The 22,482-nt window shown below is 43.3% G+C and overlaps 1 protein-coding gene across 2 annotated transcripts in view; it reads left to right on the top strand.

Moving 5' to 3' along the window:
• LINGO2 (leucine rich repeat and Ig domain containing 2) overlaps window positions 1-22,482 on the top strand; it is a 1,246,785-nt gene that overhangs the window by 1,175,312 nt on the left and 48,991 nt on the right. The gene's annotated exons all lie outside the window — the stretch shown is intronic.

Below are 22,482 nucleotides of genomic sequence, written 5' to 3'. Positions count from 1 at the left end.
ACTTATAATAAGCTCGTTTTATGCTTTGGAAGGAAAAAAAATGCTCAGCTGAATTCACCATTAAATACACTCCTTTCGTGATGGAGTCTGCATTTAAGTCAGGCTCCTATTAGCTGAGAAAAGAGTGTCCACTGAGGTATGAAATGTTTATTGTAGCTAGTTCCTGCAAGCGCTGCCAAGAGAGAGATAGTGTTTTCAGTGGCCAAAAGCCGCAGTGCACGGGACATGAATTATGTATGCCTGTCTCTTTAAAACAAATCAGCATAAATTATCCCATAGGGCAGACTGCAGGCATTGGGGAGCCCTGAAAGAACTATTTTGTCTTGGTCTTCTTGGCCTCAGAAACTTTGGGATGTGAAAGTAGTAACTTAAAGAGATTCCAATCACAGCCTGCAATGTCTGAGGGGGAAGAGAGGGTAGGAATGAGCAGTGACCTGCATTTCTGAACATCATCTGTCAAGATACCAGTAATCAACACGTGATTATTATTCTCATCAGCCCAAAGCATGAAAGCAAATTGAGTGAAAGAAATCTCCACATTATGTGAAATGATTACTGCCTTGGAGCCATAATAAACAGTGATCTTGCCCTCATGCTAGGCAGCAAAACAAATGAGGGCTGCTGGCGCCTGGCGCAGTGCCAGAATCATTACCTGAGTCTACAGCACCCCACCCCACCCCTCTCTTGGAAGGGCCAGATCTAATTATCAGAGCTGTGAAAATGCTGCTCAAATCCCCCTTAGAGGCAACGTTTGGCTCCACATTGAGGAAGCTGGCTACCTTGAATAAGCCTCCTCTCCTGAACTCAGGTTCAAAGTCACAACTTGGCTCCCCAGAACAGTGAAGGTGTCCATGAAGGGGCAGTGATTGTGGAAAATGAGGACACACTTGTTACCTTCAAATATCAGTTGTCAACCAGGCTCCGAGCAGGCAAGCACCAGCAGGAGACACAATAAAAGTGAAGGAATTGCCAAGGGAGGCTCTGACCTTCCCAGAGAGTGGGGCTGGAAATCACTGAAGAATCAGAAAGGACTCTCTGCTAGCAGTCCTGTTCGATCAAGTCCTCAGCAGGGTGGGGAAATAAAGGGTAGGTCTGAATGTATGCCACAGTCTGGCCTGGGAAGAGCCACTGGAGGGCCCCATCAGATGGCTGTAATGGACAAGTTCAAGCTGGGTTCTCCCTTGGCCCAGCCTGCAAAGCAAGGTCATCCCAGCCCACAGGACACCTTTATGCAAGCATTCCTCCAGCCCTTGTGCAGAGCACAACCTTCACAGCTGTGGGCAACAGCACAGAAAACACTTTAAAGTATCAAATCATAGGGTTTTACTCAAAGATATCACCAGATACACGTAGTTACAAAAAGAAGGGTCCACTTCTGGTTTTAGTTCTGACATTTAAAGACTTTGGAAGTGGCCTCTTCTGTTTTTACAACTAGGAAAACCTGAACAATCTGAAAAACAATTAATTTTCTTGGACCCATCAGAGAATCGAGGATGCAAGGCAAACTGAGATCTGAGTCGTCTTAGTTCAGGTGCCGTAACAAAATACCACAGGCGTAGTAGCTTGAACAACAAGCACTTACTACTCACAATTCTGGAGGCTGGGAAGTCTAAAATCACGGTGCTGCCAGATTTGGCCTCTGGTGAGGGCTCACTCCTGGGATTACAGACAACCACCTCTTGCTGTATCCTCACATGGCTGAGAGAGAGTACTGGCCTCTTCCTCTTCTTATAAGGACATTAATTGCATCGTAGGAGCTTCACTTTCCTGACTCCATCTAAACCTAATTATCTCCCAAAGGCCTACCTCCTAATACCATCACATTGGGGGTTAGGGTCTCCACATGTGAATTTTAGGGGGACACCTTCAGTTTCAGGGGGACTTCCACACTTTTACGGGTCTCACCTCCAGAAACCTCACCAGGTCATCACAGTGGAAAGCCAGGAAAGATCTCTTCAAGGCTCTGGCAGGGGAGAGGAAGAGTAGCCACTGCGATACATGCTCGGAGAGTGAACCTAATGTCAACTCTTCAGAGAAAAAGACTTTGCTAGACCCTTATCCCACCAGGAGGAAGGACATTTCTGTGATTCTGGCACACTCCAGCTTTCCTGTTGCACCTGGGTGGAGGGGTGGTAGGAAAAGTAAGACATGCACGTGAAGATCATGGCCAAGAAACATAAAAGACTGGGATTTGTCCCTAAGATCAGAGAACATTTCCCCTCACACCTTACCACCACACTAACAGCATTCTGATATAACTACAGTGCATTACAGCTGAAAGGACTGCAAGGGGCAGACCCTGTATGTAAGACGGAGGCAAAAACAAGGGTGCTAGAGGAATCTGAAGCCTCTGGTACCGGCAGATAAAGCAAACATTAAAAAAAAAATCAAGTTCTAGCCAGATGAAAGTTAAACTTAGATAGTAGAAGTTATTTACCTCAGTTCCTATTGAATCATGTCCATCTTCCAACCAAAAGTTATAAGGCATGCTAGAACTCAAGAAAAAAACACTGTCTGAGGAAACAAAGAAAACCTCAGAATCTGCCTCAGATATGATACAGATTTTGGTACTGGACAGGGAAATTTAAAACAAATGCATGAAAGGCTTTAATGAACAGCATAGAAAACATGAAAAAACAGGTGATGGAATCAGAGAAATGGAATCTGAGAAAGAGTCAAAAGGAAATGCTGTAAGTTCAAAAACAAAAACAATGAACGCCTTTGATGGGCTCCTTAGTTGACTGGACAAAACCAAAGAAAGAGCTGATGAACTTGAAGACTGAAAGTCCATAATAATATAATATTTTTAATAAGTCCATTATTTTTGTATTTCTAGAGAAAAATTATTTCTGGAAGAAAATGTAGAAGTATAGATAAGCAAAAAATATAAATTAGGAATCTGTCATAACTCCACCACTTCAAGATAAACCCTGTTTAATCTTCACATATCTGACCACTTTTTCATTTGCTATTTCCTTTGTGCTCATAGATTGTGTCTGATTAAATGATCATCACATACATATTCTTGGTCATTGCCTTCAGTTTGTTTGGTTGGTGAGCTGTGTATTTCCACAAGCAGACTGACATGAAGGACCAGATCAACGTTCTAGATTTCCTCAGTTTCTTTCCATAGCTTTTCACCTGATGTCCCTTAGCTATAGTGAGCTTTTAGTGTATGTTTGCTAATCCATGGCTACATAATGGGGAAAGAAATTCCCCTAGGTCCCATTGGTTGGAAACTAGTATTTCTCAGTATGTGAGCTTCTGCCCCTGACTACAAATGCCACGTTTGTCAGGTACAGATCACATTCTCCTTCCTATTCCCAGATAATGCATTCAAGAACTAACTTTTCTTTCAGAGCATCAAAGTAGCCTAGGGGTAAGAGGGTTTACAGCTTTCCGTGTCTTTCAGATGGTCTGATGCAAAGGTTTGGCAGTGGTGGCAACTTTATCAAAAACCTTGGGAAGAATTCTAGGCCTCTGATCAGAAAATTGCCAACATTACAATTAATCCCCTGCCATCATATCTACTGCCCACTTTTCATACAATTTTAGGCCCCATCTGGAACCTAAAGCAAATACCCTGAGATTAACATTCATAGATACTAGCCAGAATGCAGAGGGAAAGGGGACTTGAATCAGGAAATTCAGCTGATTAGTCACAAAATTAAGATCAAATGCTACTTCCCTAAAGAAGGAAACCTCCTTTGGACTTCAGGAGAGATACATTCCCCTAAAATGTTCCTGATGTATCTTTTTCTGGCATCCCTTTTACTTTTCCTTTAAAATGGTTAGCACAGTTTCTAATTAAATATTTGTGTGGTCATATCTCTTTTTGTAAAGTCAGAGTCCAGTTCACTGACTATATGAATCTTAGACAGTCACAGTTCATGGTGTATAGTTATACCCAACATATATTAGGTGAACAAAGCAATAGGTGAATAACTAGGAGCTCAAGATGTCATATCTCATCTTTAACCATAGCATTAGTCTAATGTAAGTTGTAAGTTTAGGTAAGTTGGAATCAGCTGAGTGATGGCTCCTCTTGATAGTAGAAAAGGAACAACGGAGCTCCAGTTTTATGATTAGTGCTGTTTCCCAAAATGTATAGTCTGACTCACTCTGTTTATTAAAAGCAGAACTACTTTGTTTGGTATCTCTGCCCTTTCATGGATGTGATCTCTGATTTTTTCTAAGACTTGTTTTTCTAAAATAATGAGGGCTTTGAAAATTGTCAACATTACAATTAATTTTTATTGATATAAATTTGCCAATCTTAAACACTTAGAATTTTGGATACAGAGGAAAGGGTAGTAGTCAACTCTTCTTAAACATCAAACCTCAAAATTTTTGCATTGATGATTTGCTATTTATGGACTTGGCAGTAAATATTCTGGTTTAGTTTAACATTTTCAAAACATTATTGTCCCACTTTGTGCTTGTCTATGCATTTTTATAATTGAAATTTTTAATAATTCTCCATTAAAAAATTTTGGACTCCAATGCTGCATATAGTCCTGTGAGTATTAGCATATACAACAAATAACTAGATTCTTATAACCACCATCACAGACAGAATGATCTCATGGGAATCCTTTTAACAGAGCCCCTCAATACATATAATTGCCATGTGACCCAACAATCCAATTTCTAAGAATTTATTCTAGAGAAATGAGAACATAACATTCACATAAAAACTATTACATGAACTTAGCAGCAATATTCATAACTATCAGAAATTGGTAAAATAGCATATTACTATAAACTAAATGTTACCTTTGTTATATTTTATTTTTCTATCCTAGCTTAAAACCATTAACTCATATATCAGTTGGAATCTGCTTATCTTTTCTCATATTTCCAGCATTTCCCAATAGTAAGTTGTATTTTAGGAGTGCCATTAAACTGATCTAATTCAAGGCACTTGAGTGCAGTTAGATACTATTCTGATATTCTTATGTGCTTTGGTCTAGGTGCCTGCACACATATGAAGGGGCCTAATGGATCAGTGGCAGGAATTATCAAAACACTAAGCAGCACTTGTATCAAGAGACTATTATGCAATTATAATTAAAAACCATTAGTCATTGGAATTTTTGTCATTTTTTTTCTCCTTTGGTGAGTATTATTTTCTACTAGCTCAGTAGGCTTGTTCTAAAGAATAATTTTCCAAATGCTCAAGAACATAAACTGCATTCATGTGTTTCTAAGGATGATTTAATGAAATTCAGATTAACTTGTTATAATTTCTAGGTGGTAACCACATCCTACAAAGTAATGGAAAGAAGGCTGTGCATGCCAGAAATGATTATTGATATAAAATGGGCTTGTAAGATGTCAAAGCATGAGGTATTGCACTGCAGAAATACCAGAGCAGAGTACCAGAGCATGTATGGTTTCACCTTAGCAATGCAACTAGTTTCAGTTCTTTCTAGGAATTGAAGAAATAATTGAAAACAGAGTAAGGGTAATGAATTTCCCATTTTTTAGCTAGAAATACCCTTACCTCTAACAATCAGATGATTCACTAAAACCTCATCATTAACCAGTTTGCAGTGCTAAGAGGGTGAAAGTAATAAATGATCTTAGAAGTCAATGATTTTCAACTCCAAGTAAAAATCTGGGTGCCAAAAAGAAAAATCATAAATCCCTTCTCTGAAGGAAGCTTCTCCTTTCTATTACCAGGCTAGAACCCTGCCATAATGCAAGGCACAGCCTCAAAACAGAAAGCAAATATAGACATTAAGAAAATACTGGTAGAGCTACTGTCAGGTTCTGTTCACCCTCTACCCATCCTTTCCACATTCTTTTGGACAGGTATATTTGATAGATGCTAAAAATACTGAGAAGAGCAACAAGCCACATGTGGCAGAATGTTTGGATGACTAATTAATGGATGGGTGGATGGATTGGTGGATTAATCAATGGATGGACGGATGGATTCCTGAAAGACTGGGCTAAAGGAAGCAGTGACAACAGAGCTTTTGCTGAGTACAGCAGGTGAACATAATTAGCTTTAGCCTGGTGCTTGCTTCCTCCTCATACCACTCTTATTATAAATTCAAATCATCAGGACTGTGAGGAGCCCTTCTCCTGACTTAGGCTTCAGGCAGGAGGAAGGGGAGAATAAAAGGAAAGAGTCAAAAAATAAAAGGGAGGAAGAGGCTCAGAAATGGAAGGTAGAAATAGGGAAAACCACACATCACCTTAGAAACATGATTGTGAGTAGAGACCCAGTGCCCAGAAAGAACACCCAAGGTATCCTATGCAGAAATATAATTGCAACATTTTATAGCTTTAAAACCTCTGGAAAGCAGAGGTTCTCAATTTACTAACCCTGGATGAGCAACAACAATATTACCCGAGAACTCGTTAGAAAACAAATTCTCAGTAGTGCCCGCTACATACCTATGAAAACCCAATCAGGGTAGAGCACAGAAATCTGTTTTAACAAGCCCTATAGGTGAGTCTGATGCTTTCCAAAGACTGAGAAACACAGTACAACAACAGAAACTTAGAGAAGATTGTCTTTTAATAGTCAGTTTTAGATTGACAGTTTTTTGAATGGAGATATTACAGAAGGCGGGAAAAGGAAGTAGGTCATTTGGGGACACTACTGGGTGTTGCCCAGGCAAGTGGCGACTATGAGCAAATGATCTTCTCAGGAAAAGTGCAAAGCCCAGCTATAATAATTCTGGACTGGCCTATGGAGTGAAGTGGCCTAGTCAGGCAGTCTAGAGGGGTTGGCAGGAGACTTGTTGCCTTAGAAGGATTTCTTTCACAAGCGTGAGATCACATGATCAGCATCGCAGTCCATTCTTGTGTGGACCTTGGTAAAGGCAGTAAGTAGAGAAGGTGAGAAACTAGAAAACCCTGATTTTGACTAATGAACCCTCCATTTTTTTAAATCCCTCAATGGTAAATCATGAGAAACCTGTAACCTTTTTGGTCACACCTAATGAGCAAGGTAAGCCAGCATTTAAAAAACTCATCATCCTCTCAGAAGTAGAAAGGGTATGAAGTCAACGTGAGACCAACTCCTCCTCCTTCACATACTCCCCATGAGGTCACACACCTGTGAACTCACACATGCGTCTCGAAATGGCCCTTCCCCACTCTTCCACCCTCCACCACTACCCACAAGACAGAAGGAAATGTGCTTTATCGTGCCCTGTGATAACAGGCATCCAGTTCCCTTTAGTGAGGTCTGACTCAACTTACGTGCAAAAATAGGAGGGTGGGTCGTATTGGCTCAAGGCTGATTTAAAAGGAAATAATCACCAAGTCTCACTGGGCCCTAGAAGAAGAAATATATTTCATAATCCTAAATCCTAAGAGTGACAGTGTGACTATCCTTCAGGGGGCGGGGTTGCCAGGTGAGACCCACATTCCCCTGGACATGCAGGGCAGTTGTCGGTGCCCATGAGCTGCCTTACATCTGAGTTCACGCTCTGTCTCTTTTTGAAAGTCCACCACAGAAGGCAGCCTCCTCCAGGCTGGGAATGACATCAGAAATGCTTAGCCTGGGGCTTTCTCAGTTTGTGTCTATAGGTAGAGTATTTAGTATCTCTAGCAAGATGACAATACACAGACCTCAATAACCCCCTTAGTCATGAAGCTTCTAACCCACCTCTGCATGAAATATAATTTCATGCAAAAGAATGGAAAAATCACCTCTACAACCTCACCCATCTGCCTGACTTTGTGTTAAATCACTGGGCATTGGTGTGTGCAGCAAACTTAAGTCAAGATTTAAGGGAAGTAGAGAGGGGTTTGCCTCACAGAAATACAAACTTCTTCCTGTTCTTAAGAGCTTCTTAGCCATCCATCCGTTTCCCAAGTCAGGGATTCTTAGATATCCCCCTGCAGCCCGCCCCCACTCCCACACTCCTGCTGCTCTGCAATGCAGAGCAATTTACACAGCTTTTGGTTCCTCTCCTCCACATACTCACGCCTTTAGGGCCTCATCTTATCCCAAAGGAACTAAAATGGAATTTTCCTAAACAAATCTATTTTCTCTATCAGAATTCTAGTGCCACCAGTTGATTTTTTTTTCATAGCACACAAACCCAGCCTTTGTTCCTCGCTGCTGATCTGAAAATCAATTTGCCCTGGTTCCTTACTTTTAACTTCATTTCTTATTCTCTTGCACCCCTCCCTACCTACACCCTTATGCCCCAGATGAGTTGACTGACTTAATGTCCCTGATCTTCACCCAGCTTTCCTGGAAGCATGGGTCACACCTGCCAGAGGGCTAAAGCCCCATGCTGCTAGGCAGGGGGCACTACATTAAGGTTGGAAGGCATCTTAGAGCCCATCTAGCTTGCTTCAAACGGTGTTCTGTGGGGCACCATGGAGCGCACAGTGTTCCTGACTACATGAGGGTGATGCAGGACCAACTCAGATATACACCTGTATGTATGGGATCCAGAATGTCCACCCCCATTTGAATCAGGAAAACTGGACTTTTCCCTGCTTTTTTAAAATTATCATTATTAAGGTATTACTGATATACACTCTTATGAAAGTTTCACATGTAAAACATTGTGGTTACTACATTCACCCATATTATCAAGTCCCCCCAACACCTCATTGCAGTCACTATCCATCAGCATGGTAAGTTGCCACAGAGACATTACTTGTCTTCTCTGTACTACACTGTCTTCCCTGTGACCCCCCCACACCATGTGTGCTAATCATGTTATCCCTCAATCCCCTTCTCCCTCCCTCCCCACCCGCCCTCCCAAACCCCTCTCCCTTTGGTAACCGCGAGTCCCTTCTTGGAGTCTGTGAGTCTGCTGCTGCTTTGTTCCTTCAGTTTTGCTTCGTTGTTACACTCTACAAATGAGGGAAATCATTTGGTACTTGTCTTACTCCACCTGGCTTAGTTCACTGAGCATAATACCCTCTAACTCCATCCATGTTGTTGCAAATGGTAGGATTTGTTTTCTTCCTATGGCTGAATAATATTCCATTGTGTATATGTACCACCTCTTCTTTATCCATTCATCTACTGATGGACACTTAGGTTGCTTCCATATATTGGCTATTGTAAATACTGCTGCAATAAAAATAGGGGTGCATATGTCTTTTTTAGTTTTTGAGGAACCTCCATATTGCTTTCCACAATGGTTGAATTTACATTCCCACCAGCAGTGTAGGAGGGTTCCCCTTTCTCTGCATCCTTGCCAGCATTTGTCATTCTTTGTCTTTTTTATGTTGGCCATCCTAACTGGTATGAGGTGATAGCTCATGGTGGTTTTAATTTGCATTTCCCTCATAATTAGTGATGTGGAACATCTTTTCTTGTGCCTATTGGCCATCTGAATTTCTTCTTTGGAGAATTGTCTGTCCAGATCCTCACTCCATATTTTAATTGGGTTATTTGCTTTTTGGGTGTTGAGGCATGTGAGTTCTTTATTTATTTTGGATGTTAACCCCTTGTCTGATATATCATTTACAAATATATTCTCCCATACTGTAGGATGCCTTTTTGTTCTGCTGATGGTGTCCTTTGCTATACAGAAGCTTTTTAGCTTGATGTAGTCCCATTTGTTCATTTTTGCTCTTGTGGGCCAAGCACGCAGGGAGAAGCTTCTATGCTATGTCCCTGTAGCTGCTGTTGGCCTGGCGCAGTGGTGGGGGCAGCAGGTTTGTGAGCTGGTGCCAGATGGGAGGAAGGAGCGGCAGGCTGCATATTGCGGGGGTGGGGGGGGCCTTGGAGCTGTGTTGCCAGCCAGGGGTATGGAGCTCCTGAAGCTTCTGAAAGTTCCCAACCTGCTGAGCTGTGTGCGCTGGGACAATTTTATCCACCTGTCCTTTCTCCTGAGCAGCGAGCTCTGTGCAGTCCTTGCCCCTTTAGCAGCTTTCTCACTGTTGGGAAGTCTCTCAGACTGCCTGCCTCTCTTTTGTCCCAGAGTAGCTGGTTATGGGAACCTGTTCTCCACAAGTAGCTGAAATCTCAATCTCTCCAAGGCTTCCCCCTGTCTTGGTTTTCCAACCCCAGTAATCTCCAGAGCACCATGTAGTTAGGCTCATGCTCCCAGAGCAGATCTCCAGGACTGGTGTTCAGCAGACCTAGATCTCACCTCCTTTCTGCTCCATTTCTCTTCCTCCAACCAGTGAACTGGGGTGGGGGAAGGGATTGGGTCGCGCTGGATCGTGGCTTTGGTACTTAAACCTTTTTCCTTGACGTCTGCTCTTTTCCCCAGATGTAGGCAGTCTGGCGCAGCCTTCTTTCCTGTTGCTCTCTCAGGATTAGTTGTACTTGCTATATTTTCATATTGTATGTGGTTGGGAGGAGGTTTCTGTCTCACCTCTCACGCTGCCATCTTTAAGCCAATCGACTTTTCTCTGCTTTATACACTGAGCTCCCATGTAAGATTTTATAAAAAAAGAAAAGTTTATACTATTTGAAAAACAACCAACTGGCATAGTATTGTTGAGTAAACTAAGATCCAGAGGAGTGAGTTGTCAGTGTCCAGGTGTCCAGGTTATAAACTATGTTAAGGCAGAATCTTGTTAACTCAGTGTTCTTACAACTCAGACAACTACCTCCCTACAAATCAGATATACTTAACGTTTCTTCTACTAGAACAATTTTGTGACCAACTTGTTGAATATGCATATTTTATTATACAATTCAGTGGTTTTTAGAATATGCAGAGATATGCAGTGACCTCCACAGTCAAGTTTAAATAATTTTTATCATCCCAAAAAGAAGCCCTCTACTCTTCAGCTATCACCTTCCTATCCCCACCAGGCTTCAACCCTTAGCAACCACTTTCTGCCGCTGTGGACATTTTATATAAATGGAAACATGCAATATGTGGTCTTCTGTGACTGACTTCTTTCACTTGGCATACTATTTACAAGGTCTACACATGTTGTAGCATGTACCATCATTTCATCTATTTTTATTGCCAAAATATAATTATTTGTATAGATATATCATATTTATTCATTCATCAGTTGTGGACATTTGGCTAGTTTCCACTTTTTGGCTATAATGAATAATGGTACTGTGAATATTCACATACAGGGTTTGTGTGGATATATATATATATATATATATATATATATATATATATATATATAGTCATTTCTTTTGGGCATATTCCTAGGGATGGAATTTCTGGGTCATATGGTCTATCTATGTTAGTATAGTAACTTGCTTAGGAACCACCAAACTCTTTTCCAAAGAAGCTGTGCTAATTGCTGTGGAATCTAAGAAGGCTTTACCTGACCCAGGATCATGCAGGTTTACTCCCATGTTTTCTTCTAAGCATTTTATAGTTTAAGCGCCTAACACCTAGGTCTGTGATCCATTTTGAGTTAATTATGTATGCACACAAATCAGATATACTGTGCAGGGGTGCAACTTTATTCTTTTGCATATGGGTATCCAATTGTTCCAGATTAGTTGTTGAAAATAACTGTTTCCCCTTTGAATTGTCTTGGTACTTTATCAAAAATCAACTCTGAATGTAAGGATTTATTTTGGGCTCTGAATTCTATCCCACTTGTCCATATAACCGTCCTTAAGGTAGTGATACAGTGTTTTCATTGCTGTTACTTTGTAGTAAGTTCTGAAGTCAGAAAATGAAACTCTTCTAACTTTACTTTTCATTTACAAGATTGTTGTGGCTACTTCCATCCCTTGTAATTCCGTACGAATTTTAAGATCAGTTTTTCCACTTCTGCAGAACAGGCAAATGGGATTTTGATAGGGATAGCACTGAATCTGTAAGTCACTTTGGAGGGTACTGCCATCTTAACAATATTAAATCTTCCAATCCATATATATAGGATGTCTTTCCATTTATTTAGGTCTTCTTTAATTTCTTTCAACAATGTTTTATAGTTTTGCATTTATTTGTTAAATGTATTTCTAAGTATTTTATTCTTGATGCTATTGTAAATTGATGATATTTTCATGATTTCATTTCCAGATTGTTCATTGCTTATGCATATCAACACAAATGATATTTATATTTTTATATTGATAGTGCACCCTGAATCTTTGCTGAACTCATTTATCAATTCTAATAGTATTTTTTTGGTGGATTCCTTTGAATTTTCTGCGTACGATATCATATCCTTGACAAAGAAAGATAGTTCTACCCCTACCTTTATAATCTGGATGCCTTTTATTTCTTTTTCTTGTCTAATTGCCCTGGGTAGAAACGCCAGCACAATGTTGAACAGAAGCAATGAGAGTAGAATCCTACTTGACTTTGATAGGTTCATTGTGATTTGGGAGGGGTATAGCTGTGACTTTCTGATTATATTTGCATAATTTACACTATATATTATATATATTATTTATGTTATATTATGTGTAAAATAGAGGGCTATGTATTTTTAAGAGCAAACAAGTTATGGTTATAGCGTGGGAAAATGCCAGAATGCTGAGAAACATTATAAGGGAATTAGGTTAAATCTTAGTATTTTCCATCAGTTTGTAACTCACTAAAATAACCTTTGAGTTTCTCTCTACTTTGTGGCTTTTCACAAAAAGTCTGCCTACCTTTGCAGGCCTCTCCTGAGAGGACGGTGAAGTAGTTCTGCTGACAGATGTTGTGCTGGTAGCAGTGTTAGAACATATAATAGAAGCCCCTGATTAAAAAAAAAAAAAAGTCATTCAGTAAACACGCTGAGCATCTGTGGTGCCCACGCTCCATGGGAGATGCTGCACGCATGTTATCGTAACAGACAAAGAGCCCACCTGCTGAACCTTTCGGCATTAGGCTGTTTGTGAGTGGCACCGTGACTCAGTGGGAAGACAACAAGATCGGGAGCCAGAAATTCTGGTCTATAATCATGATTTCTTTTGACTTTGGCCAAAGCAACTTAATCGTTTTCATCAATATGATAGAAATTGGTGTAGTTTTCCATCAAATCGTTGAAGGGTTGTTATGAAAATAAAATGCAGTAATACTTATGAAACCATACATTGCTCTGCATCTCTCAGGTATGGCTGTTTTAGTTGTATGGACAGTTAATAGGTATGAGTTAATCTGTTGGAAGTTAGCTGTAAAAGTGATTTAAAAAATAAATGTGTTTTTTCCAACATTTTGTTCTATTCATAAGGGCATCTAGTGACTGAGAGAGGGTCCACCAAGGGCATTTCATTTTAACTATCAATAGAGCCATCCAATGCTCTGACATAAAGATGAGTGGGGTTATCTTTTTGGAGAGAAAATAATTAAAAGGACATTTTCAGAGTCAGGTTTACAGCTCGTTTTTGTAGTAGGAATCTGAAGGCTCAGTTTGGTACCAAACTGCTTCTTTGTTTTTGTCATGCAGGGCTCTGTCTTCTGCCTTTTCTGCCCACCTCTTCTACCAGTGCAATCATTTCCAATCTTCCTATAAAACATTCTCTTAGGTTTCCATTGTTATTGTGCATATTACCACTTCCCAGGTTTTAGGCCTCGTGATGCAGACTGAAAAGCCCTGGACAAAGGACTGTAGTTTTTACATTCTTACGAAGTTAAGGACTTGAACTGGATGACCTGTCTCTGAGCTCTTTTTCTATGTAACTAATGAAAGGAAAGGAGCGACACACAGCAGCAATTCACGGGAGAATTCTGCTTTATTAGGGAAAGGTGCTGGGTTATATAGGAAGGGGCATGAGCTGATTGAGGTGTCACTTCTACGGGGCTGGTTGCTATTGGCTAGGTGCTGGGATTAGGGGGGCGAGGGGTGATTGGGCTTCAGGTGGTGCCAGCGGAAACCAAGGACCCGGAAGAGAAGCAGGAAGTTCGCCATCTTATGGGTGGGGGCCCTTCTTTCCCCGCTTTCTCCTCTATGGGGTTGTGGATGTTGCTTTCTCTCTGACTGCTTCCTGCTGAACGGGGGTGGAGAAGGGAGTGAGGGCTTGAGGACTGGGAGGAAAGGGTTGATAGGACTCCCCACAGTAAGGACGAGTAGATGTGGACTTCTTCAGGTTGGAAATCAATGAAGGTTCCCTGTAACCATAGGTCGAGGACTTGTTGATTCTAATGGTGCCAAGAGGATATGGGTGCCAGAAGCCAGGCGTCTGCGGCGATTGTTTCCAGGAACAGTTTCCAGCAGAGAGAGGGGTCCATCTCAGCGTGTGGTGAGGAGGTTAGGTGAGGGTGAGGGATCTTCTGTGGCTAAAAGCTGGTAGTTCCTGAGTAAAAGCTGGTTGAAAGTTTGATTAGAGATTTTACGAACTTGGGATTTGATCAACTTTATTATACAAGGCAAGAAGAGACAGGCGAGGAGAATGATTATTATAGGGCCTGCAATGGGCCAAAGCCAGGTAAGGAAGGGGTTTGTTAGTATTGAAGAGAATGGGTTGGAATTGGAAGCAGAGTGGAGGCTGGAGGCAAGGTCGGTGAGTTTGGTAATGTCAGTTTCTACAATGCCGGATTCGTTGATGTAATAGCAGCACTCTTCCCGAAGGAAGACGCAGGTGCCGCCCTTTTCGGCTGTAAGCAGATCTAAGGCCCGCTGGTTTTGAAGGGTGACCTTAGCTAGCGAAGTGACCTGTCTTTGGAGAGAGGCCAGGGAATCGGCAGTGGATGTCAGGGCTCCCTCAAGTTTGGCGTTGAGATCTTTAATTGCCCACAGAGAGTGACCCAAGGCTCCCCCTGAAAATCCTGCCCCAATGGCTGAGGTGGCTAGGGAAATACTGACCATAATGGGAAGGAAAGCAGCCCTTCTTGTGCGCAAGGGCAAGGGAGGTTGGAGCTCAAGGAATTCTGCCATGCTGTAAAGTGTAAGCTGTGGGATTAGGATGACGAGAATGCAGGGTGTGCTGGAGTTGGGAGGCAGTGAGTTGAAAAGACTGCCATTACACCAAAAGAAGTGTCCCCGTTGCGTAAAAGTCTTAGAGTCGGAGGTAGGGGTGTAGATAGAGAGGCAGTGAAGTGCACTTGATGGGAGTGGAGTTGGGCCTACACAGTGGTGGATGGTGAGATTGTTTGCGTATTCTGGTTCCCATAGGGGTATGCCTGCCAGGGGATGGAAGGGTTGTCCTTCTGCGTGAAAGCAAAAACTGGAAATGTTAAGGGGCATGGTGGCTAGCAGTGGGTGCTGTAGTGATGCACACAAGAAACAATTGGTGGTGTTAAGGGTGTGGTTGAGAAAGATGGTGGTGTCCTGAATAAGCTGTAACCAAGAGTAGGAGAAATTGGAAGAGGGGCGGGGATAAGAAGATGAATAGGTGCCATCAAGAGTTTGGATAATGACTTTTTCAGAATGTCTGATATCTGATGCAACTTGAGAGATCTGGGAATGAGAGGGAACATACTCTCGAGAGATATGAAGGGTACTGTGGGGGGTCGAGTACCCCCCGTAGTAAACTGAGGCTGTGACTCCGGTGGCCCATCGAGAGTCCCAGGGATCTGGGATTGATAAGGAGAATGAGCTGTTAGGATATTTTATGAAACGGTTGGAGGAGTAATACTGTGGGTACTGGAAGTTACCCATGTAGTGAATGGCACAAGACCAGTAGGGACATCCCCCATAGGTGTCTGGCCATCGCCTGCAATAGGCTTGTTTTTGGTCATAGAGGAAGCAGAGGTAGGGAGAATAAAGGTAGCTGCTAGTGAACACTTCGGTGGAGGGAGGAAAGTGGAGGTATAAAGGCTCAGAGCAGCCTTTCAGAGGGCAGACTGATATGGCAATGAGGGCAGTAATTTTTGTTTGATACTGTGTGTAAGTCTGTCTGACTTTGAATCGCCATACAAAGGAGGCTAGGGTGGCAGGGAAGACAATAGGAATGAGGGAAAAAAGTGAGAGAGAGCGAGGGAGCAGTAAAGGAGGAAAAAGTCATGATTCGGGTATGGATGGCAAAGGGGGTGAACGGGATTTTGGAGGAAAGAGGACAGTAAGGTCAGGAGTCTGGAGGGAGGGAGAGTCTGTAAACTTTTGTAGGTTAAGAGATCCTTTAGGTGATGTGGGGACAGAATGGTAAGGGGCGCCCCGAATGTCAGTTTATGAGCTTCCTTCTGCAAGAACTGACCAGTGGCTAATGCCCTTAGGCAGGGGGCCCATCCCCGAACTGTGGGGTCTAATTGCTTGGAAAGATAAGCTACTGGGGCAAAGGATGGGCTATAGTATTGGCCTAGGACTCCTAGAACTTGACTGGACCTCTCATGAATGTATAGTGAGAAGGGCTTTGACAAATCAAGAAGATGGAGAGCTGGGGCTTCCACAAGGGCTCGACGGAGCTTAATGAAGGAGTGTCGGGGTGAGGAGGATAACGGTTCTTCAGGGGGGCCCTTGCTGAGGTCGTATAGGGGTCTTGCCAACAGGGAGAAATTAGGGATCCACACTCTAAAATACCCAGCCAGGCCTAGAAAGGAAAGGATTTCTGTTTTGGTTTTGGGAATGGGCAGGTCAGAGAGGAGCCGTTGTCTGTCTAAGGTAATGGACTTTCTTTGTTGAGATAGAAGGAATCCGAGGTAAGTGACAGAAGGGGAAGAGATTTGAGCTTTGATGGGGGATACCCGGTAACCTCTGGAAGCTAGAAGGTTAAGTAGGGAGGCAGTGTCAAGCTGAGACTGTTCCCACGAGGAACTGCAGAGTAGAAGATCGTCCACGTATTGTAGTAAGGTGGACTTGGAGTGATCATGATGAAACTGTTTGAGGTCCTGAGCTACGACCTGTCCAAAAATATGGGGACTATCTCGGAAGCCTTGTGGCAAAACTGTCCAAGTGAGTTGTTCAGAATGTCTCGTGTATGGGTCCGTCCAGGTGAAGGCGAAAAAATCTTGGGAGGAGGGGTCCAGAGGGATAGAAAAAAATGCGTCCTTGAGATCTAGGACTGAGAAGTGGGAGGCCGAGGCAGGGATCTGCGGTAAAAGGGTGTATGGATTTGGGACTAAGGGATGGATAGGGATGACGGCCGTGTTGACGAGGCGAAGGTCTTGGACAAGGCGGAAAGATCCGTTGGTTTTTTTAACAGCTAATATGGGGGTATTAAACGGGGAGTGAGTGGGTCTGAGGTAATTTTTGTTTAAAAGATCTTGAATGATGGGTTGGAGACCTATGAGGGCTGAAGTGGTTAGGGGATATTGGGCCTGACAGATATACTAAGAGGGGTCATGTAATTTGATAGAAGCAGGAGGACATAGAGCCACGGAGGGGCTTGTAATGTCCCAAACTTTGGGATTTACAGGGTGTATGAGGGCGGAACTGGAGCTTTCATTGGGTAGAGGGGGGTCGTCGGCTATGAGGGCCATCAGAAAGGGGGTACTGGGGGCTGTGGGAGTGGATATAGTTATGGAAACATGGAGGAGAGAAAGGATGTCCCATCCTACTAAGGGGATGGGACACTGGGGCATAACCAGGAAGGAGTGGGAGAAAGGTATGGGATTGTCCTGGATTGTGCATAAAAGGGAGGGGTTTTAATGGGAAAATCTGTTTACCTCCTACCCTGACTATAGGAGTAATGGCAGGCGTGGTAGGGCCCCGGTATTCTCGCAAGACTGAGAAGGTGGCTCCTGTATCTAGGAGGAAGGAGATGGGGCGACCGTCTACTATTAAAGTAACCCTGGGCTCCTGTTTGTTGATGGAAATGGTCGGGTGAGAAGCCCCCGGGCCCCATCAGTCTTCTTCTGCCAGCCCCACTACGGCAGGCTTAGGATGGGGGTTGTTCGTCCAGCCTCCCCTTTGGGTGGCTGGGCAATCAGACCCCCAGTGGCCCTTTTTGTGGCATCTTGGGCATGGGGTGGTAGGAGATCTGGGGGAGGGGCACGCCCTTGACCAATGTCCTTCTTGAAACAAGCTCCTGGCGGGGGCTTGTTTGTAGAGGGGCGCCCAGGTTGTGGTTTTATCAGCTGGGCCAACATTTGGAAATTGGCCTGATCAGCCTTTTGTTTACGGTGTTCTTTCTCCTCCTCCCGGTTATGGAAGACTTTAAAGGCCACTGTTAGGATCTCAGTCTGTGGGGTAGCGGGGCCCTGTTCTAACTTTTTGAGTTTAGCTTTAATGTTGGGGTAGCTTTGAGCCAGGAAGTATGTCATAAGGACATGTCTCCCGTCAGGCATTTCTGGGTCCAGGCTGGTAACTGTAATAGGGCTTGAGTGAGTCTGTCTAAGAACTCGGAGGGAGCTTCCTCCCTCCTTTGAGTTATGTCTTGGAGCTTTTGAAAATTGACTACTTTACAAGCTGCGTTTTTCAGACCTGCTATTAAGCAGCAGGCAAAGATATCTCAAGAGCAGAGACCCATGGCAGTGGGGGACTGAAGGGTTCTGGCTCAGTCTGTGGGGGAGAAACAGGTGATGGGGGCAAAAGATGGAGGAGGCCCTTGGAACTTAGTTAGAGGGGGGCTGAAAGGCTCAGGCTTGAACTGCAGGGGGTGTGAGGTGGGGGAGGAGATGGTGGTGGAGGAAGGGGGAGGGGCTGTTGTAGGAGAGGAGGGGGAAGGGAGTGGGTGGGAGGCTTCTGCGGGGGAGACGGCTTGCAGGCTGGGAGAACTTGGGGGGAGGCGGGGGGAGGAGGAGGCAGAAAGCTTCGATATAGGGAATCTCCTTCCATTTTTTCAGGCACTGGCAGTAGTTAAAAAGATCGCGAGTGATGTTAGGATCAAGAGTTCCCCCTGCGGGCCATTGGTTGTTATTGTCTAGGGGGCATGTCGGCCAATCTTGGGAGCAGTATTTACGGAGAAGTTTTGGTTTTATATCAGGTGTCAGGGAGAGGGTGGCTAGATGCTTGAGCAGGCATTCAAGAGGTGAACTTTCAGGGAGGGATGAGGAGGCTCCCATGGCTAAAGGACAGAGAAGGAGACAAACAGGGGAAGATGAACGGAGATCCTCGGACTGGGAGCAGACCGCAAGGAGACAAAGGGTGTCCCCGATGATCCTTGGTGGTCTGTGGAAACTCGTATATGAGTCGGTTTCTTAGGAAGTGTGGGTCGTCACCCAGGCTTCTCTAAGAAGGCAGAGTGCCGGAGTCGCGAGGTACCTAGTACTAGGAATTTTCGGTGGAAGGAATTTTCGGCGGAAGGAACGGAAGGGGGCGGCGAAAAAGGGAGCGTTCTCATCCACAAAGGAGTCACCTCGTTTATGGCTGTTGGAGGAGGGGCCTGAGGGTCCACCAGCCGTGAAGGCCTAAGGTGGGGAGACTTCCCTCCTTGTCGGGGAAGAGCGGCCTGCTCCGGGGGAAAACTTACCCAAAGGCCAGAGAGGAGTGGTGAGTGTGATGAGCCAGCGCCAGAAAAAGAGGACGAGGGCAAGCTGCTGCTGGTGTCGGGGGGAAGATGGGGCCCAGTTGGGGTGTCCCATCTCCCGGGTTTCAGCACCAATGAAAGGAAAGGAGCGACACACAGCAGCAATTCACCGGAAAATTCCGCTTTATTAGGGAAAGGTGCTGGGTTATATAGGAAGGGGCATGGGGTGATTGTGTTATTACTTCTATGGGGCTGGTGGCTATTGGCTAGGTGCTGGGATTAGGGGGGTGAGGGGTGATTGGGCTTCAGGTGGCACTGGCAGGAACCGAGGACCCGGAAAAGAAGCAGGAAGTTCGTCATCTTATGGGTGGGGGCCCTTCAACTAAGACTCTTTCTATCTGCAAGAGTCTATTATTCTATGCTTTATGAGTGATTTTGTTTGCAAAAGAAGTTCTTGTCTTTGCAAAAGAATTTAAACTAGCAGACTAGTGCAATATAAGTTTGCTATATTGTAAGTCGTAAGAGGGCAGGTGTGTTGTGTCTTTGTTAACTTCAGCAATCCCAGTGCTTCATCCAGTGCCTAACATATATACTGGCTGTTCAGTAATAACTGCTACATGAATGAATGAGGGAGGGAATGAAGTGAATGAGACTAGCTCAGTACATTTGGATTAGCTGCTGCCTAAATTTGTTCAGTCATAACTATCTGCTGGGCATTACTGCTCAGTTTTAGTGGATGGCATCTCTGAGACATGGAACCCTGGAGGTTAATTGTGAAAGGCATTTTAATACTCCATGATCTGCTAGTTAGTTCCTGAACCGGCTGAGTCCTTGAAATTTTCATTTCAGACAGGATGCCCTTAAGAAAGAATGCACAGTAGGAAGTGTTCCCTAATAGAGTTTTCATCTTTCCATGAGAAATCGTTGTAGACCTACTGAGACAAAAGATATTGTGGTTAAAAGGGTTTGTTGGAATTAATATGTATCATCATCAAGTTCATGATTAAAATTGCATTCCATGGATAACTTGGATTTCCTAATTAAATATAAAAGTCTTGCTGAGCCCCTGGAGTTGAGCTTGTGTTCTATTTTTTATAGTTCTGATCTAATGCAAGCCATTTTATACAGTTCTATAAATTTTTCATCTTGCTTTCAATGGTGGAATACAAGCTATATAAATTATTTCAGTCCAGAAGCATTTGGAAAAAGCCATCTCTTCATGAGCCCTCCCTCTTACAGCCCTTCTCTATTTTGATTTCTGGTAAGGATTTTTTTTTCTTAGTATTTGGTAAGGATTTCTTTCTTTAAATCCTCAGAAGGCCCATGTTCTCCGTGGCTTTTTCATCCCATTTAAAATTGACTATGTGATTGTGTTTCAATTTTGCATTCAGAGTTTCTTGTTTTGATTGATAAATGTTTGCAAGAAATATAATAATCTCCCCTTATGCTTTTCTCTTCCCTTTTTTCCTCCAGAAGGAGCTTTGCAGTGGTAGCAAAGCTCTCCTGATAACACTGGAAATAAATCCTAATGCCTTTGCCCTGTGATAGGCCTAGACCTTATCTTTCTTCTTTTTACCCCAATGATAATTGCTTATCAGTACAAACAGACCTATTCATATGACTCTGATGCCACTGGGGTTTACATCTCTAAGAAGATAGACAGGAAGTGCAATCCACTGAATCCATTCTTAATAGCTTTCATAGAAACCAGACAAAGAAGGGATACTGGCCCAGGTGGACTATCTCAAAACGACAAAGCCATCTAGGCATTTCTGGGTGCGTTCTCAAGAATCTATTTTCCTCTGCTCTGACTTGGCTGCCCTGGTGATGTGAGGATTTGCAAAATGCATTTCTATCAAAGCTACAATCAAAACAAAAGGTTATATATTCAGAATATACCCACACTCACTGCCATTTTTACTTTCTTCAGCAGTTGAAAGGAATCTTAGAAATTACCCAAACATAACACATTCAAAATACAGTGCAGGCCTGTAGCCCAACAGGACACTTGGGAGTGGCCCCGTTCTTTGAATACAACTTGGGTAAAAAATAAGGACTGAACTTGCTGCCTACAAATAAGTTTACCAGTTTGAAATACTGTTACACCAAATATCTCGTAATGTGTGAAGAATTAGATGTACACTGTGGGAGAGAAGGGAGGGGGTGACAGGATGGAAGAGAAAGGGAGGGGGAAGGAGGAAAAAAGGAGACCTGAGGAACGTTTTGAAATCCTACCTCATTTGTTCTCACATCATCTCAGGGGAATGGGAAGCACAGATTCGTTCTTATTTCCACACCAGACCAGGATAAGAAACACAGTAACCAAATCACCTAAGGCTGAAAGACTACATGTGTTCTAAACCTCAAAATGTCCATGGTGGACGCAGCGCATTAGAGAAAGTAGAGGTTTGACATGACTATGTGAGCACCACGGAATCTGTATGACCTCAGCTGATCACACCCTTCAGAAGGTAAACGTTTATCCAGCTGAGAGTCATGTGCTACTTTTTCCTTTTTCCAGATTAGGGAAACAAAAGTAACCTGCCACTTTCAGAGCCTACTTATATGCATCATGGAATTTCCTGGTCTTGTATAACAAAGGCAACCTAATTTCATGAGTCTTAAAAAAAAAAAAGAAAGCCTCCTTTATCAGTGATTATTCAGTTACAGGTTTCTTGATGATTTTATAAATCATGTCAGATAAAAACACCAACCTATTTCTGGAAGGAACTCCTGCTGTTGTGTACAAACCTGCTACCAGGACACACAGGTCCCTGCGGTACTGACATAATTCCTTAGGGATCTCCCTCCCCCCATGCCACCATTGCAAACCAGCACCCTACCTGGTGTTCTTTGCTCATCTTACTCGATCACTCCTCTTTACCTGTCTTCGCAACTAAGGTCCAATTCTGCTTTTTCTGGTATTTCATTAATTTGTTGAAATGCCTTTTTTTTTTAGTATATACTATAGGCCAGATTCTGTGCCAAACCCTGGGGATGAAAAAAATACAGAAACAGACCCAGCCCCTGCTCTCATGGTTGTTTCTGACTCTGAGGGAAAGGCACATGAGTCACATAACCACACAAGCAGGTAATTGCAGAGCGGGCAGGGCGTAAGAGGGAGCCGGTCCTCTGAGAGGAAGTAGCAGGGGGCACCTCATCTAATCCGGAATTCTTTTCTGACCTGCATATTATATAATGTACATTCTTCATACTGTAAATGAATGTGCACAAACTCAAAATGAATTTAAACAAAGTGACAGAATATGAAAGGCCACGTGGTCTAAATCCTGGAGTCAGAAAATCAGTTAATTGATTTAATCCATGATTGAAGTGGT

This window comes from Manis pentadactyla, chromosome 3, assembly GCF_030020395.1.
Source record: "Manis pentadactyla isolate mManPen7 chromosome 3, mManPen7.hap1, whole genome shotgun sequence".
Classification (NCBI taxonomy): domain Eukaryota; kingdom Metazoa; phylum Chordata; class Mammalia; order Pholidota; family Manidae; genus Manis; species Manis pentadactyla.
The sequence above is the reverse complement of the archived record's forward strand: the minus strand, read 5'-3'. Positions and strand labels throughout refer to the sequence as shown.